The 19,192-nt window shown below is 44.3% G+C and overlaps 3 non-coding genes across 3 annotated transcripts; all 3 read left to right on the forward strand.

Annotated features, from left to right (window-relative positions):
• The first annotated feature begins 18,554 nt into the window (after positions 1-18,554).
• Positions 18,555-18,673, forward strand: LOC132865235 (5S ribosomal RNA). The gene has a single exon (XR_009650395.1). It is a non-coding gene; the product is annotated as a 5S ribosomal RNA (ribosomal RNA).
• A 136-nt stretch (positions 18,674-18,809) lies between these two features.
• Positions 18,810-18,928, forward strand: LOC132865292 (5S ribosomal RNA). Its single transcript, XR_009650447.1, has one exon. It is a non-coding gene; the product is annotated as a 5S ribosomal RNA (ribosomal RNA).
• A 126-nt stretch (positions 18,929-19,054) lies between these two features.
• LOC132865468 (5S ribosomal RNA) lies at positions 19,055-19,173 on the forward strand. Its single transcript, XR_009650502.1, has one exon. It is a non-coding gene; the product is annotated as a 5S ribosomal RNA (ribosomal RNA).
• Positions 19,174-19,192: the final 19 nt, after the last annotated feature.

Below are 19,192 nucleotides of genomic sequence, written 5' to 3' on the forward strand. Positions count from 1 at the left end.
GGCAGCGCAGTAGGGCATATCGCCTCTGTTCATTCTGTGACTGATTATGGAGGGCTTCACAGGGCGGTACACAGCCTGACGGAGGAGCTTAGGGAGATGAGAGTCGACATGAAAAGGATGGCAGAGGAGAACCAACGGCTGCGGACGAGGACGAGTCCAGGGGGGTGGCGTGGCTCTTCTTCACCAGGGAGGATGTCATGCCGTTGCACCTGTGGAGGCTATGGATGCCAGTCGCAGGTGTCACATGAGCCTCAATATAGCCGTTCGCCTGACAGAAGATTCCCGTCACCTGGCAGAGACCGGGGCCAGTTCACACCATCCCGCAGTCGGAGCCCTGGTGCTACCTGGTCACCAAGAGGACGCAGCCCCAGCCCGGGTCGACGCATGCAATATGAGGACGACGCTCACAGGAGACGGGGTGTGCGCTTCATCTCCCCACACAGCGACCACCAGTCCAGCCATCAGGGAAACGGGGTGTAGCTGATGTTGCGGGCCGAACGCCAGCTGCCCTTTCCTTGGGCCCTTCAACCACTACCTGTGGCAGCACCCCTGTAATGTATGACTCTGTGAACAGCACTGAAGGTGAGATCCCTGTATCCTATGTTAATGGTGTGATTGAAGGCACAGTAGTCCCTGTGTTGTTAGACTCTGGGTCTAGTGTGTCTCTTATTAGTGCTGACTTCCGCACGTCTGTACCTGCACTTCGTAACCGTCCCCTGAAGAAAGACTATGTCAGTGCCCGTGCAGTGAATGGACAAATGTTGGACACTTTGGGTACTATATCTGTTGTTTTGTGGTTGGGGACAGCATCATGGCAGCACACTTTTCATGTAATTAGGGGAACTACACAAGCTGTGCTTTTAGGTTGGGATTTCATGCTGAAAACCAATGCTCTTTTGGACCTCCCGTACGGCAGGGTTCAACTGCAGGGCTCTACCATCCCCTTACTTACGAGAAACGACCTAACCCCTGTATGCTGTAATGTCACCATAGCCAACACTATGACTTTCCCCCCACTTAGTGAAATTATTGTGCCTGTTAATGTCCTTCCACCTACATCATCCGAGGCCTATTCGTGTAATTTTGTCGGCTATTTAGAGCCCAATATCCCTGATAGCTCTAGCCTAGTGGTAGCACACACAGTTACATCAGTGAAAAATGGGATGACTTGTGCTCGGGTCTTGAACCCCACTAAAGGTGATGTTGTTTTACAACAAGGCACTCATCTAGGGGAGATCTACTCTGTCGACGAGGCAGACATATATGCACTACCACACGTTGTGGCCACGGTGGCTGCTAATGACCCCTCTTTTTCTGATTTGACCCCCCCTGTGTCGCTAGCCGATTCGCCTGTCTCACCATCACAGAAAGCGGCTCTGTCTGCATTGCTCCTACGGTATAGGGATGTTTTTTCTTCCAATGATAGGAACGTCGGCAAGTGTACGCTTGTGCAACACCGTATCCATACAGGGAATCACCCACCAATTAAACAACGGGCCTACCGCACCACTCCTGAAAAAAGGGCCGAGATTGAGAAACAAGTGGCTGACCTGCTAGCTGATGGTGTAATTGAGGAGAGCTGCAGCCCCTGGGCCTCTCCGGTCGTTTTAGTCAAAAAGAAAAATGGTCAGTGGAGATTCTGTGTTGATTACAGGCGTCTTAACAGTGTGACTGTGAAAGATTGCCACCCTCTGCCGCGGGTGGACGACACACTGGATGCACTAGCTGGCGCCGTGTGGTTCAGCACGTTGGACTTTTCAAACGGGTTCTGGCAGGTCGAGGTCGCTGAGCAGGACCGTGAAAAAACGGCATTCACTACAGGTAGGGGTCTTTACCAATGGCGTTCTATGCCAATGGGTTTATCTAACTCACCTGCCACGTACCAAAGGATGATGGAGTTAGTTCTGAGGGGTTTGCCTTGGAATATTTGCATGGTTTACCTAGATGATGTCCTTCTGTATAGTAACACATTCGAACAGCACCTCTCCAGCTTAAGGGAAGTACTTGCTAGGATTGAGGCCGCTGGTCTTAAGTTAAATCCGTCCAAGTGTCACCTTGCCAGAAATCATGTAATTTTCCTAGGCCATGTAATTTCCCAGCAGGGTCTCCAGCCCGATCCAAAAAACACAGATAAGGTCAAGAATTGGCCTGCCCCTCAGTCCACGTCAGAAGTCCGGGCATTTGTGGGTTTATGCTCATACTATAGGCGCTTTGTACGCAATTTTGCCAAACACGCTGCTCCCCTGAATCACTTAATGGGTAAAAACGTGCCTTTTCAATGGACTGTGGACTGTGAAGCGTCGTTTCGTTACCTTAAAGACGTGCTATCCTCTGCTCCCATCGTGACCCTCCCAGACTTCAGTATGCCCTTCAGGGTGTTCACTGACGCCTCTAGGGAGGCTGTAGGTGCTGTTCTGGCTCAGATAAAGGAAGGGGTGGAGCATGTGGTGGCTTACGCCAGCCAGACTCTGAGCCAAACACAGCGGAGATGGTCAACATTTGACCGCGAGCTGTGGGCAGTTGTATGGGCTGTTCGCGAATTCCGGCATTACATTGGGCTTAGGCCTTTTACCATTGTCACTGACCATCGTCCTCTGTTGGGCCTGCGACGCATGGCGCTTGGTGATGACCCAACTGGCCGACGGGGTAGATGGATTTTGGAGCTAGACCCCCTTAACTGGGACATAGTGTATAAGGATGGTCAACGTCACATGAATGCTGACGCTCTCTCCCGACGCCCGGAGAGAGAAAGCCGAGCTGATTGTGAAATACACCCACCTGACACCACAGGAGGGGTTAATGCCGTTCACCAGCTAATAGACAGTACCACACCCTCCCCTGAGCAGCCTCAGACAGTAGCCTGCGGGTCATTAGGAGCATCTACTGGTGACCCAAGGCCTATTCAGCCACTGTTTTTCGCCTTGGACCATGACCTGGCGGATGTTAAAGCTCATCAGGAGGCAGATGCGGATATTCAGATTGTTTGCAGCTGGCTAAAATCATCACGAAAGCCATCTAGGGCGCAGTTGAGGGGGGCCTCTATTAATGTGAGGAAACTGTGGGCAGAGTTTGATCGCCTGCTCATGCGAGATGGACTGTTGTGTCGGTCTGTTGTCTCCCCCTGCAGTGGTGAGAGGCTCCATCAGATTGTGGTCCCCTCTTCACTGGTACCTGACCTCCTGAAGCAGCTGCATGGAAGCCCCGCGTCAGCCCACTTTGCGGTGGAGCGTGTGTGGGAACGAGCACGTCAGACTTGCTATTGGCCATCCATGTTCAGAGACATAAAGAAATGGTGTGAGCAGTGCAAGGCATGCCAGACGCGTCGGTCCCCAGTGCCATCTCATTGTGCTCCACTGGGAGGCTCTGGTGCGACTCGTCCTTTTGAGAGAGTGGCGGCCGACATTGTTGAGTTGCCAGTGACTAGCAGAGGAAATAGGTATGTACTGGTAGTCGAGGACTATTTTACGAAGTTTGTTAATCTCTATCCCCTACCTAATCAGACAGCACAAACAGTGGCACGGTGCCTCTTTGAAGATTATGTACTGGTACACGGTGTACCTGAGCGCTTGCACAGCGATCAGGGACGGCAGTTTGAGGCGGACGTTGTGCAGGGTCTTTGTCGTCTGTTAAAGATAACAAAAACGCGCACTACTCCCTACCATCCGCAATCGGATGGGATGGTTGAGCGCTTTAACAGAACTTTGATTGATCAACTGGCTAAAACATTACTGGACTGTGGGGGTGACTGGGACGATTATGTGAAACAGGTGGCCTTTGCGTACAATACCTCAGTTCATGCTAGTACACATTACACTCCTTACTTTCTTACCCATGGGCGCGAAGCCAGAGTCCCAGTAGACGTACTGATACCTACCCATGTTATTGAGTCGCAGAGTCCTGAGTCTCACACAGAGTTTGCCTCCTCTTTACAAACAAAACTGGACGTTGCTTTCAGTAGAGCCAGAATGCGTAGTGCTGAAGCTCATGAGCGCCAGAAGCTTTACCATGATGAGAGGGCAAGGCACAAACCCTATGGAGTAGGTGCTATGGTGTGGCTTGACAACCCGGTTGAAAGTCGCATGAAACTAGCCCCTCACTGGAAAGGGCCTTATCAGGTCTTGCAGGTGATGGACTCAGGTGAGGTTCCCGGCCTCACTTACCGCATCTCCAACCCCTTCAATAGTGATGAGCGGCAACAGGTCGTGCATTATAACAGACTGAGACCTTATACATTACCAGTTCAATTGCCCCCTCAGCCATTGACATTAGACTCTTCCTTGTCCCCCATCCCTGGTTCTCCTGTGTTACCAGATGCTGGCCTGGATGACCTGCCGACTTCTGCTGAGTTGCCTTGTTCTGCAGAGGCCACTGTGTCGCCTGGACCGGTCAGTAGCAGGGCAGGTAGGGTGCTTAGAGCGCCTGGTCATTTGAGTGATTTTGTTGTTTACTGATTGTGCATTTGTGACAAGTTGTTCCGTGATCTTGTCGGGAAAAAAAATGTTGACACAAAAACAAACAAAAAAAACAGGATGTGCAATGTTGCTATATTGTATTCCCTATGCAGTGGGTCTAGGCTGGTGTTTAGCCGGCATTGTCCCTGTTTAGTGTGGTTTTTTTTCATATCTCATGCTGTGTTTTTTTCATTTCATGCATTCCCTCCTTGTTTTGTGTCTTGTTTTGTTATAAACGGGACGTTTATTCTCGTTGGGGGGGACGTATGTAGCAGATTTAATATGAGCTTTAAAATGCATGTTATCCCCTCGGGGACTTTCCATAGGACTGCCAATGTATTAATGCTCTCGCGAGATCTGTGTGTGTGAGTTGGAATGGTGGGAAAAGTGTTCTAATAAACGGATGTAGATCTGTGTCTCCCTCCGAACGTGTGTCTCCTCAGTTATTACAAAACTCTGTTTATAAGATAAGTACCAACGCTCGGTTACAACATTTTAACATAGCCCATGGAAATCCAAAGTTTACACATTATCATCACGCACAGAAATTGCAAAACTAGTTTTAAAACCGCTAAGTTCCAACTGTTAAACATAGCGAGAGGCTGGGCTACGTGTGTGTGTGTGTAAAGTGTAAACCAGTGCATCCTGACTTTCTAACTATGCCTGTGTGTTGCGTGAGCGGCAGTCAGTCAACAACTCTTCGCAAAGTTTCCTTATGAAACAATATGCTCGCTGAAATTATGGCAGGGAACGCTAGATTAAACATTAAAACTGCCTTCTGAGCACTGTATCTACAGGCTGCCACCGAAAGGAGGCTACCAGAAAGGCATCACTCCGTAGGTACGATTTTACTTTCACTACGACATTACTTTGAACAGACTATCAAAAAATTGCAAGGTGATATGATAAAGTAAGGCACAGTTTACTTACAGTCGTTTTTTTTTTTTTAAAACGATGCAATCACTGCTGTGCACCTCAATAAACCGAATGGTAATTAGTCTTTTGATTTTTCCGTGAGGTTTGCCTTATGCAAAGAAAGACAGCATAGACGTTTTTTCCTCCCTATAAGTGGGGGGGACCGAATGAGGTGAATTTAAATCTGGGTGGGACGAATCCCCCCCGTCCCCCCCTCTATCTGCGCCCGTGTTTGGCAGGTGTGGGATTTATCATTGCAGATTACTTACAGGTGTGCGTAAAACCAGCCTAGGAACGTTTGATAAATGCCGATATTTTTGTACTTACGAACATTCTAAATTCCACTCGTACGACAGAATTTAGGATGTTTTCTACGCACTGTTGATAAATGAGCCCCCAGGTATCCAGTCTGGGTTCACAGACTCATGTGGAAGAGAAAATCACCTGGGAAGGAGGTGAGCACAGAGAACATGAAGTTCTGCAATGTTTCCATCAGAGTCTCAGACTAACCCCCATCCATCATCATTATTATGATGTAATTGTTCTGTATGCTAGGTTTGTATAATCTCTTTTCCTCTTTCTCTATCCAGAAATGAAGAGTCATAGGTCAAAGACAGGTGAAGGATTAAGAAAGGGAAAGTTCCTCTCCAGCTGAAAGAGACTTCACTCTGCTTAGCTCATTCCTATCAGTTTTATTCTGGTGTGTGGATCTGGAACAGTGCATATTTGATCTATGAATCAGTACAAAAGTTCTCTTCTCGTGTTTAAACACTACTATGGTCTGTCTGTATTATGCCTCAACATTAAATAATTATTTGTCTGATGTAGCGAAGCAGTTTAAGGACAGTTCCCCCATTTCCCCTTGATGAAGCAATCAGTACAGAATGTTTTTCTTTCTGACGCTGAAAGAAATTGATATGAATTAAAATGTCCAAAAGGGAATAAATCTTAATTAAGTACAGATCTTTGGACCGATAATGAGAAAATGTCTCATGAATTCAATTCCATTACAAGTGTTTACATTTTTGCTAAGCCTTTGTGTGTGAAAATTTAATTTTGTTTACACCATGTTTATATATGCATTTATTTATTTAGTATGATGCATTGATCTTTGGTGTGTTAGTAACTCTGTCAAAGTCAAAAATCAGACTCATTAAACATCTGTTTTAACAGTATATTTATGAAATATTATGAAAGTGTGAAAGGGACATATTAAAAAAAAAATCAGCATGAAGCCTGAGTGAAAATGAAATTATAAGCATTTGAAATAAAATTCTGTGCTCCTTTTCCTGATCATGGGATTGGATCAAAAACAGTAAATGAATTATTACCTCATGTTGCATTGTGCTATAAACCTGTGTTTTGTACATGTATTTTATTTTACTCCTTAAAAAAAAAAAGTCCACCTTTCACGGAGTCACGGATAATAATCTATGGATCACAATAAAATTCATTTGAAACCAATCACAGTAAATTCTGTGCTCCTTTTCCTGATCACTGGATAATGATAGAACTCGGACTGATGGAGTTGATGCCAAAAAAAAAAAATAATAATAATAATTATCTCTCGTGACGCAACGCGGTGAAACAAAGTGCCTTTACCAGCCAATCAGGTTCCACTTTCCTCTCATCCCTCATATAAATATTCATTACTTCCACGCCCACTCTCATGCCAAAAAAGGAAAGAGGCAGCCGCGCTTTGGGATGTTTGTGTTTGAATCTTTGGGATGTTTAATTATAAAACCGCTCATTTGTGAAACTGACAAGCTCCGGATCACACGTCAAACTTTTACTCCGCTATTATTTCTACAAAACCACTGGATACACCTCTGGATTTATTCTCTCACATTCTCTGGGTTGATTCCTGCGTTTTAACGGTGAGGTTGAGGAGAGAAGACCTGCTGAAGATCCAGGAGGAAGAGCCTCAGACCGGATGGAGCGGACTGACCGAGCCCCAGAAAGGTGACTTACTGAGTTTCCTCGTTTTAAACACCGCGTTATTGCAATAAATAAAAAGGTCCAAACAGGCGGAACGGCTGTGGGGAATATAGTGAACAGCGTTCAGGGGGTTTTGGCTAATCGGTTTACATCCACGATAATAATGAGCCTAAAGTTAGTCAGAAAAGTTGAATAAAGTTGCTAAGCTAACTAGCTGTTAGCACATTACTGTTTGAGTATTAATAACGGATACAAACACTGCAGATAATTTTATGATTGTTAAAAACAGACGCGCTGAAAAATGTCATTAAATGTGTTAAAGTACAAACAGGAAACGAACAGGAAAGAAAAACAGTTAATGTCTTCAGAAATGTTAATGTGGGCAGAAATGACCCATTCGGCTACAGGTTTAAGATGATGATGATGATGATGATGATTATGATTTCTCTAACCGAATGTTAGTTTGTGTTCTCTAGTTTATTATAAAAGTCCGATAGTTTACTTAAAGTTGGTTAAAAATTAATGGTTACTCTAAGAAGGAATTTTAGCGAAGCTAATATTAGCTAGCTGGCTAGTTAGCAGAGTTGATGTCAGTAAATTATTGCTTTTCCGGGTTTTATTTTATTTTTATTGAGCTGCAAAACGGTGAATAGACTCTCCGGAAAATAATAAGAGTTAAAACAGATAAAATGCTTTCAGTAAGACGAAATATGTCCGAGTGTATTATTGAGTTGTTGACTGGGGTGGTTCAGCAAACTGCTAATAGGAAAGAAAGCTGTGTGTCAGTGAGCAGAAATGAGATGGTAAACCGTGTTGGAGCAGGTGAAGGAGTTAAAACATTTAGTAAAGGCTCAATGCACACTAACTATCCCAGTGTTGTCACAGTCTGGCAAAAAATGAAAACCATTTTGCCTTTAGAGTTCCTTTTGTATTTTGTAGCTCTGGCATCAAAGGTTCTGGAGCGCATACTTTCAGAGCTTAGGACAGCCTGCGTTTTTGGTGGCATCCATATCCTTTTAGTCAGGCCCTGCCATGCTTAAAAAGCCACAAATTCAATTTCTGCTGCCCTCAGGCCAATAAAACAAACCATATTGTGCTCAAATGAATCAATCAGAGACATGTGAATTTGTAATCAGAGATTGGCAAAGAAGTGATTGATTTTCAAATTGCAAGATTAATAGTTGAGGAAATGTCAAAAGACAAAGAAAATCATCATATTTCTGGTATTTTTGAGTTTTTAGATCAGAAACATTGACAGTTCTGTATTGTTTGTATTAATCTAAGTACATTTAACACTTTTTGAGCCTGCAGAATGAGCTTAAACTTATTAAGAATACACAAACGTCATTTACAGCTACGGTAAAGTGATACCCTGCCTGTACGTAACGTTTCTTGAAATGAATTGAAATCAGGTTTCCTCTTCATATAAAACCCGAACGTGTACTAAGTCAGTCACACTGTATATATTAATAAATGCTGGGTTACAATAGATGCTTAGCTGGGGCTGAGAGCATAGCAGTCCATTATTTATACTGCACATCACAAAACTAATCCCCCAGATGGCATGCAAGTAAACTAGGTCCGTGTGTTTCCATCGAGATGCTTGTATGAAAACTGTGCCAATCCGACATAATAAATGTTGTAGCTTGAATGGTATGGCCATGAAATAAATGCCATTAAAAATATAAAAAGAATCAACCTTTATTTGTCACACAAATAAAGCACACTTTATTTGTGCACACTTGAGCACACTTCGTCCTCTGCATTTAACCCATCTGAATGCATGCACACATGAGCAATGAGCGCACACACGCGCACATACCCAGGGCAGTGGGCAGCTATGCTATAGCATCCAGGGAGCAATTGGAGGTGAGGTGCCTTGCTCAAGGCCACCCCATGTTAACCTAACTGCATGTCTTTGAACTGTGGGGGAAACCCATGCAGACACAGGGAGAACATGCAAACTTCACACAGAAAGGTCCCCATCAGCCACTGGGCTCAAACCCAGAACCTGTGTTGAGGTGAGAGTGCTAACCATTACACCACCATGCCACCCATTGAGATTCAATATAGCAGTCCTTAAAATGAGGAAATTCCCCAAAGATATGCCCATACAGTGTGGGAAATAAGGAATTTTAAACAGACTGTCACCAGACAGACAAATCTGAAATGTTGTCTGTTCAAGTTTCAGCCTGTCCAAATGATGGGCCAAAGGTCTGGAACAATGCGGCCCCTAAGATAGGCTTCGGAAGCTGAAGGACTTTAGGTGCCTGGAGATGGCTTCTCAGCTATTTCCAGGCACATTTTTGTGATCTTCAAAGGCCAAATTACACATTGTAATTACAATTAGTTGCTAATTACACTGCAAATTGAATATAGTTTACAAGAAAATGTCAGAAGATTAAAAAAAAACTTTTTAAAGTTCTACCCAAGAAAACAGTAGCACACGCCAGTCAGTTCCATGTCTAGAAAAAAGTATGGGGGGGCATGGATGTTCCAGTTCATTGCAACTTGCTGGTCCTCGTACATGGGTACTTTAACACTCATGAAACATTGTCAACAATGACAATTTCTATACTATGTTTATAATAAGTCCATAAGAAATTTAGTAATTAACAATACAACTTCTTTTGTCTGCTCCCAATTAGGGGTCGCCACAGCAGCTCTTTCATCTCCATCGCTCCCTGTCTTCCGCATCCTTCTCTACCACACCTGCCACTTACATGTCCTTTCTCACCACATCCATGTATCTCCTCTTTGGCCTTCCTCGTTTTTGTTTGCCTGGCAGCTCCATCTTCAACATTCTCCTTCCAACATGCTCCGCATCTCTTCTCAGGATGTGCCCATACCATCTCATTCTCATCTCTCTTAGCTTAATTCCCAAGCTCTCCACATGTGCTGTCCCTCTGATATGCTCATTCCTTATCCTGTCCAACCTTGTCACTCCCATCGCAAACCTTAACATACTCAACTCCACCACCTCCAACTTTGCCTCCTGCCTCTTCGTTAAGGGTACGGTCTCCAATCCATACATCACAGCTGGTCTCACGACTGTCTTATACATCTTACCTTTCACTTTTGCTGGGACTTTCCTATCACAAGTGACTCCCGAAATCCTTCTCCAACTGCTCCACCCTGCCTGCACTCTCTCTTTCTCGTCTCACGATCGCAGCCTCCATTTTCCTGCACAGCTGACCCCAAGTACTTGAATTCACCAACTTTCTTTACGTCTACTCCTTGCATCTTCACTACACTCTCATCCCCATTCTCATTGATGCACATATATTCTGTTTTGCTCCTCCTCACCTTCATTCCAATGCATACCTCCATCTTTCCAAACCCAACTCAACTTCCTTTCTACTTTCACCACATCACAATATCATCCGCAAACATCATGTTCCATGGTGACTCTTGCCTCTCTTCGTCAGTCAAGCTATCCATCACTATGGCAAACAAGAAAGGACTCAAAGCGGATCCTTGATGGAGTCCCACCTTCACCTTGAACCATTCAGTTGTTCCAACTGCACACCTCACTGCTGTTTCACTGTTCTCATACATGTTTCGCACGACTGTAATATACTTCTCATTCACTCCACTCTTTCTCATACAAGACCATAACTCATCTCTTGGCACTCTATCGTATGCCTTCTCCAGGTCTACAAACACACAATGTAGCTTTCTCTGGCCTTCTCTGTACTTCTCCATTAATATTCTTAAAGCAAAAATTACATTTGACGTGCTCTTCCTTGGCATAAACCCGTACTGCTGTTCACAGATTGCTACCTCTCTTCTCAATCTCTCCTCCAATACCCTTTCCCATAGCTTCATGGTGTGGCTCATCAATTTTATTCCTCTGTAATTACTGCAGCTCTGTACATCTCCCTTATTCTTGCATATTGAGACTAGCACACTCTCCATTCATTTGGCATTTCCTCATTCTCTAGGATCTTATTAAACAATCTCGTTAGAAACTCCACAGCCGTCTCACCCAAACATCTCCAAGCCTCAATTGGGATACCATCTGGTCCGACTGCTTTCCCAGTCTTCATTCTTTTCATGGCTGCCCTCGCCTCATGCTTACTAACCGACTCTGCTTCCTGATTTGCTGTCTCCAACGAATCTGACCTTTCCTCTCTTGGATTCTCCTCATTTAATAAATCCTCAAAGTACTCTTTCCACCTTCTTAATACACTCTCTTTGTTTGTCCTCACATTTCCATCTTTCTTCACTCTTACCTGCTGTACATCCCTCGCTTCCCTGTTTCTCTGCCTAGCTAGTCTGTACAGGTCTTTCTCTCCTTCTTTGGTCTCCAGTCTTTCGTACAACTCCTGGTATGCATCTGCTTTCACCTTTGCTACCGCTCCTTTTGCCTTCTGTCTCGTCTCTCTGTATAACCACCTGCTTTCCTCGTCTCTCTGATCACCCCAGTTCTTCTTTGCTAGCCTCTTCTCTTTTATAATTTCCTGCACTTCTTTGTTCCACCACATGTCTCCTTGTCTTCCTTCCCGATGACCACCCTAGCACCTTCCTTGCTGCCTCTCTTACTAGTACAGCAGCAGTATTCCAGTCTTCTGTCAGACTTCCATGACCACTCAATGCTCGTCTCATTTCTTTCCTAAATTCCTTCTGATGTTCAACCTCTTTTAGTTTCCACCACTTAATCTTCGGCTCCACTATTTCACGCTTCCTCTTTTTCACTTTCAAGCTCATCCTGCACACGACCACTTGATGTTGTCTAGCTGCACTCTCCCCTGCCATCACTTTACAGTCTCCAGTCTCCTTCAGGTTACCCCTTCTGCAGAGTATGTAGTCCACCTGTGTAGATCTTCCTCCGCTCTTAAACGTCACCCTGTGCTGCTCTTTCTTCTTGAAGTATGTATTGACTATTGCCAAATTCATCCTCTTTGAAAAGTCAACCACCATTTGCCCTTCCACATTTCTCTCTCTTACAGTACCTGCCCATCACGTCCTCATCTCCTCTGTTTCCCTCGCCAACATCTCATCTCATTATCTCTAGCCGCTTTATCCTGTTCTACAGGGTCGCAGGCAAGCTGGAGCCTATCCCAGCTGACTACGGGCGAAAGCTCGCCAACATGTCCGTTGAAATCTGATTCTATCAGTACACACTCCTCCCTCGGTATACTTTCTACCACTTCATCCATCTTTTCCCAGAAAGACTCTTTCTCTTCATTCTCACATCCAACCTGTGGGGCATACGCACACAACATTGATTACCACTCCTTGAATCTCCAACTTCATGCCTATCACTCTATTTGACACCCTCTTCACATCAATCATGCTGTTGACCAACTTTATCCTCAAAACAATACCAACACCATTTCTCTTTCCATTGACTGCATAATAAAACAACTTGCATCCACCTCCCATGTTCTTGGCCTTGCTTCCTTTCCACTTCATCTCCTGCACACACATGTCCAACTTCCTTCTTTCCATCATACCTGCTAACTCTCTCGCTCTGCCAGTCAGTGTTCCCACATTCAGTGTTCCTACCCTCAATTCTAAGCTCCTTCCCTTCCATCTTTCACACTCTCTCCTAACATGCCTGCCCCCCCCTTCTCCTTCTCGGTGCAGCAGTAGCACACTTTCCACCGGCACCCTGTTGACCAACAGTATCGGAGGCGATCGTTATTAACCCGGGCCCTAACCGATCCGGTATGGTATTTCTCTTTTCATTCCGCATGTTAGATTTGGCACAGTTTTACAGATGCCCTTCCTGACGCAACCCTCTCCAATTTATCCGGGCTTGGGACCGGCACCAAGAGTACACTTTTGCACCCCCAGTGGCTGGATTTAATTAACGATGCAACTATTCTTGTGTAACAGTTAAAATTTTGAGTATGAGATTTAAAGTAACCTTGTAACAAAATGACTTTTAAAATGACTTTAAACTAGACATAGTCTGCATTCAGGCTAAAATCTGCTGGACTAGAACTTAGAAAATAGAAGGAAATAAAAACTCTATTAAAATATAAATCTAAATCCATCAAAGCATAGGACTGTCATTCTTATTATGAATGAAAAAATGCATATAACCAGTGATTAGCAGTTTGGCACTTAATATTGGACTGCAGAGTTTCATGTAAACTGGACTCTTGAGCTGATTGGATCAGATACTGTCAACCCTAAAACACTAGTTCAACTGCATCATGCAGTAAAAACAGTGAGTACTGAGTGTATTATCATTGTCTTATTTAGTATGCCACTTGGAGAGGGAGGTGCCTGTACATTTTGGCAGGGCAAGGACTTTCAATGGCTGAATTATGAATTTTTAAAGGCTGACTTTTTTTTTTTAAATTAATTGATTAGCTTTTTGCCATAGCAAAATCTATATATGTACGTACATTATGGCTTGGAAACCATTACAGCTTGCACCAATTACAGTGGTCCCACTGTACAATCTGCATGTCTTTGAACTGTGGGGGAAACTGGAGTACCCGGAGGAAACCCACGCAGACACTGGGAGAACATGCAAACTCCACACAGAAAGGCCCCTGTCGGCCGTGGAGTTCGAACCTGGAACCTTCTTGCTGTGAGGCGACAGTGATGACCACTACACAACCATGCCGCCCATTACTCGATTCTGGGCTCATATTAAAAATTTCAGCGAGCAGCGCTCGTGCAGGGGTTTTTGGGGTGAATAACGGGCCGAGGCAGGGTTGTAGTGGGCCATGCCTGGGCTGGATCCAAAGGGCTCGGGGAGAGGGAGGTGCCTGTAAATTTTGACGGGATTAGGACCGTCGGTGGCTGACTTATGAATTTTTAAATCCCTGCGCATGCCCAAGAGTGGCTGGAGCCAGGGCTCATGCTACAGTGTTCTGCGAGCTGTGTTCGCTCCTGATGTCAGATCAGGCCGTGCGTGAGCTTCTTGGAAAGGTCTCGGGGAGAGGGATGTGCCTGTAAAGTTTGGCAGGGCTAGGACTTTGGGTGGCAGACTTATGAATTTTTAAAGACTTGCTCGAGTTAAAGTTTTTTGGGGCCTCCAGGGAGAAAAGCGGGCCGAGCCACAGTCCTAGAGGGCTGTGCCTTGGCTGGTTCGAAAGGGCTCAGGGAGAGAGATGTGCCTCTAACTTTTGGTGGGGCGAGAACAAATCGGTGGCAGAGTTATGAATTTTTAAAATCGGGTCCTTGGGTGCCCCGTGTCACAGGCTGTGTTACGACATAATGTATTCGCCCAGTGTAACATTCGGAAGAAAATTTAAAAGGAGATTAGACTCTCATCTCATTATCTCTAGCTGCTTTATCCTGTTCTACAGGGTCGCAGGCAAGCTGGAGCCTATCCCAGCTGACTACGGGCAAAAGGCAGGGTACACCCTGGACAAGTCGCCAGGTCATCACAAGGCTGACACATAGACAACCATTCATACCTACGGTCAATTTTTAGAGCCACCAGTTAATCTAACCTGCATGTCTTTGGACCGTGGGGGAAACCCACGTGGACAACATGCAAACTCCGCATAGAAAGGCCCTCGCCGGCCACGGGGCTCGAACCCAGACCTTCTTGCTGTAAGGCGACAGCGCTAACCACTACATCACCATGCCATCCTGGATTAGACTCTTTGCAATTTTTCATGGGCCATCTACTTTAATACTTTTGAAATGCAGACAGGCAAGTTTGAAAATTACCAATAAATGCCTGTTGGCCTGGCCTTATTTCCCACACATTTGGTTATGTGTCCCTGTCATTTCACTGTAGATTAATTATGGACTATAACTATAGTGTACGTTTTTACATCAGTTAGGTTGCTGATATTAGTAATTATGTTGTGTGCTTAACCCACGAGTGGCCACTGTCCAGAGTCACATAGAACTCATTCCAGAATAATATTTTGGCCCCAGGAGACACAACATCACCAAAATTACTCAGCCACGCAGGACAAGCTCGACTCAAAAAAAAAAAAAAATCACTGACTAGCCTCCACGGTCCCATCTAACATGGTGATAGTAACTTTCTTTTGCCATTGTTTCCTTGATCTGCATGACCCATCACTCAGAATTTAATCTTGACAGCATTAAGTTATTCTGTTATAGAAATAGGGCTTTCCTGAAAATCTAAGTAGAGCGTACGTTATGTTCACGTAACGGATGCTCTACTTATGAGCATGATTTACATGAGCATGATTAATATCTGTGTAAACTGTTGCGTCTCTGTACATTAGAGATGTTTGGCATAAAGTTAGTTATGAAAATACTATTTCTCTTAAATGTAAGTCTTCATCCAGATTCCCCTTTGCCTCCGCTTCTGCAAAGATTCATGAAAAATGGAAATAATTCTTAACTACAGTGCCAACTTTTTTTTTTTTTTTTAAACCATGCCGGCCTGGGACACATTTGCTTCTCTTAACTAAAATGCTGGTAAAATAATAAATTGCTGCAACAGAACTTGCTGTTTACACCATTATTTTAAGCATGTGTATGTAGTTTATGAAAAGCGTTTATCAAGTGAAATTTTGAAATGAAACTACAACATTAGCTCTTGACAAGATTCGCAGGCCTCCCGAGAAATAACCAATGGTAGTGGAGGCAAAGTGAAGGTGTCGTAAGCTCTGTCAAAGACTGTACCTAAAAAGTGTCTTGGATACGTTTTTTTTTTTTTTTGGAAGTTAGTGTTTTAAAGCAGATTGGTAAGTATTTGTGAGGACCGCGACTCCCTTATGGACCCCTTCCCCTTTGAGGACCCCGATGCACTTTAGTGAACCCATCCCCCTGAGGGACCCTGTCCCTTTTAGGGAACCTGTCCCCTCTGAGGATCCTGTCCCCCTCAGGGAGCTTGTCCCCTTTACAGAATCAATCCCCCTTTGGGAACCTGTCCCTTCTGAGACTCCCGTCCCCCTTAGAGACCCTGTCTCTTTCAGAAAATGTCCCCTTAGGGAACCCCTCCTCTCTGAGGACCCTGTCCACCTTGGGAAACTTGTCCCCTTTAAGAACCCCATTCCCCATATGTATCTCGTCCCCTTTAAGAACCCCATTCCCCATATGTATCTCACCCCCTTTAAGTGTCCCATTGCCTTCATTGGGCCTGTTCCCCTATCTGCTGGTTCCGATCGGCAGTATGATGAATCCTGTCCAATGCCACAGGATAAGGAGGAGGAGGGATGAAGACAATGATGATGAAGCCCCTCCTCGTAGAAGGCAGCACTTGACTCCTGATGAATAGCTTGAGGAGGTTTCATCAAGAGGCCCATCCCAATCGTAGACTCGAACTAGAATTATCTTACTATTTTTGAGGAAGCTATAACCCTCACACCTCACATTCATCACCACATATTCATCACATTTAAATGTGAAGTAAGTATCTGTGGTATTTTACCCTGAGAGTCATATGTAATCATTAATTTATTATGAGTAAGAATAATAATTATAATAATTTTAGAATAAAGCAGTTATAGCAGTGTTTTTTTTTTTTTTTTTAATCAGTGTTTATATGTCTGGTTTTTGGTAAAAGCATCAGTGTTTAACAGTAGGATGTGTATTTGTGACATGTTTTAGGATAATGAATATTGTAAATTAATAGGAATCAAACTGATACATGGTAATGGTAGCATATAATGTATTTATGTAAATGTGTATATATTACATTTTTTTAATATTAAGGTTAAGTAAGTTTTTTTAAAATATGCTTGATTAAGGAATAACACAAATTGCCTGTCTGTTTTCTTTAAAATTGGCACACGCCCCCACTGCCCTCCACGGTCTCGTGTGTGTGTGTGTGTTATTCCACTTGTACCAGAGTGATTTGCCAGCGGTAAGTTTTTAATTTACTCATGACACATAGTACGTTTTAGTGATTTATCATTGCATTTCTGACAGTGTAACAAATTGGGATTGTAACTGAAACTCCTTCCCAAAATGTTAAATTATTGTCTGCTAACAAAAAAACACCACATTAACAGTTATTAGAATTACTTGTTGAACAAACATCCGTTGATTATTTATCTCAGATTATATCCACTGTACAAGTTCCTGTGTATGACCTGATACTATAGAAACAATAACGATATCTTGGAGTGAGTGCGTTAATATTAACCATCGTTAGAGCCAGAACGACCCGTGCTGTGAGACTAAAATACTAAAAAAAATTATCAAATCAGATTCAAGCAGGGTGGCATGGTAGTGTAGTGGTTAGCGCTGTCGCCTCACAGCAAGAAGGTCCGGGTTCGAGCCCCATGGCCGACGAGGGCCTTTCTGTGCGGAGTTTGCATGTTCTCCCCGTGTCTGCGTGGGTTTCCTCTGGGTGCTGTGGTTTCCCCCACAGTCCAAAGACATGCAGGTTAGGTTAACTGGTGACTCTAAATTGAGTGTGAATGGTTGTCTGTGTCAGCCCTGTGATGACCTGGCGACTTGTCCAGGGTGTACCCCGCCTTTCGCCCGTAGTCAGCTGGGATAGGCTCCAGCTTGCTGGCAACCCTGTAGAAGGATAAAGTGGCAAGAGATAAGGAGATGAGATTCAAGCACTCACTGTAGTATAAAATGCATATTATCATAAATATGTAGGTTATGATTAGATTTTTTTTTTTTTGGCTTGTAAATGATAAAAATAGCTTTTTGTTCAACACTCAAGCATGTCAATTTGAAATTCCCTGAGCTCTTGAGTTCCAATTATTACAAATTTTGTCTTGCCATAATTCAGTTTCAAATGACAAAGTCCGACTGCTCTGGATTACCATGGGCATTAGGTGGAAAAATGACAGTCCCAACTTTTGGTTTTGCCAGGGGCCAGTGCAACTTGATAGAAGGTTTTAATCCGATCCTGGGTTGACTGGGCTTAAGAGTGAGTGCCCCCACCTGGCTGGTGAGCAAGGTTTCTTATTTAAAAGTCCGGTTGGAGGTGAGGAGCGGAGTTGACGGCGAATAACATCCTGAGGCACGGTCCAAGTGGGCCTTGGCCATGTTGGTTTATAGGGGTCGGTGTAGAGGGAGATGCAGGCGAACTTTGGCTTGGCTGGGATGTCCCTTGGGGGAGGTTTTTTTTTTTTTTAAATCCTCCCAGAGCCAAGGGTCTGATTAAAGTGCATGGTGAGGAGTACAGCTCGCTCTGGGGGCAAATAGCATCCCAAGGTGTGGTGATAGTGAAGTGGGAGACTGTCTAGGAATACCAAGTACTGTAAGCATTTTATTTTGTCTTCTTGCAGAAATGTGTTTGAATTTTCCTTCTGTGAATTTTCCTTCTGGTCGCAAGGCAAGGCAAACATTTCGCAAGGTAAGAAAACCGCACATTTCCAACTAACTGTCGCTTACGGCCAAACCACTCTGACAACGCCTGATCCCGTCTGATCTCAGAAGCTAAACAGGGTTGGGCCTGGTTAGTACTTGAGTGGGAGACTGCCTCGGAATACCAGGTACTGTAAGCATTCTATTTTGTCTTCTTGCAGAAATGCGTTTGAGTTTTCCTTCTGTGAATTTTCCTTCTGGTCGCAAGGCAAGGCAAGGCAAGGCAAGGTACACATTTCGCAAGGTAAGAAAACCGCACATTTCCAACTAACTGTCGCTTACGGCCAAACCACTCTGACAACGCCTGATCCCGTCTGATCTCAGAAGCTAAACAGGGTTGGGCCTGGTTAGTACTTGAGTGGGAGACTGCCTAGGAATACCAGGTACTGTAGGCATTTTATTTTGTCTTCTTGCAGAAATGTGTTTGAATTTTCCTTCTGTGAATTTTCCTTCTGGTCACAAGGCAAGGCAAGGCACACATTTCGCAAGGTAAGAAAACCGCACATTTCCAACTAACTGTCGCTTACGGCCAAACCACTCTGACAACGCCTGATCCCGTCTGATCTCAGAAGCTAAACAGGGTTGGGCCTGGTTAGTACTTGAGTGGGAGACTGCCTAGGAATACCAGGTACTGTAAGCATTTTATTTTGTCTTCTTGC

This window comes from Neoarius graeffei, chromosome 17, assembly GCF_027579695.1.
Source record: "Neoarius graeffei isolate fNeoGra1 chromosome 17, fNeoGra1.pri, whole genome shotgun sequence".
NCBI lineage: Eukaryota > Metazoa > Chordata > Actinopteri > Siluriformes > Ariidae > Neoarius > Neoarius graeffei.